We start from the raw sequence: 276 nt of genomic DNA on the forward strand, positions 1-276 counted from the left end.
TAAAAAATGCATGATTATGTTATCAGGTGGGACGCGTCTAAGTCCTGCTTTAATTTATTTCAGAAAAAGTCAAGTGAACTTGTACAATTGTGAACTTATGTCACGATTCTTTTTACAGTGGGCCTGATATAAACTTGCATCTTATAGTGCCATATGGTAATAAATTCATATCATCGCCATGTCAATTCAGAAAAAGCCACAAAATATTGCAAAACGTCAGATTATATATAGCTTTGATGTTCACTTGTGAACAAATAAAGCAGTGTATAGATTAAA

The sequence above is a fragment of the Dreissena polymorpha genome, unplaced genomic scaffold, assembly GCF_020536995.1.
Source record: "Dreissena polymorpha isolate Duluth1 unplaced genomic scaffold, UMN_Dpol_1.0 chrUn024, whole genome shotgun sequence".
Classification (NCBI taxonomy): Eukaryota; Metazoa; Mollusca; class Bivalvia; order Myida; family Dreissenidae; genus Dreissena; species Dreissena polymorpha.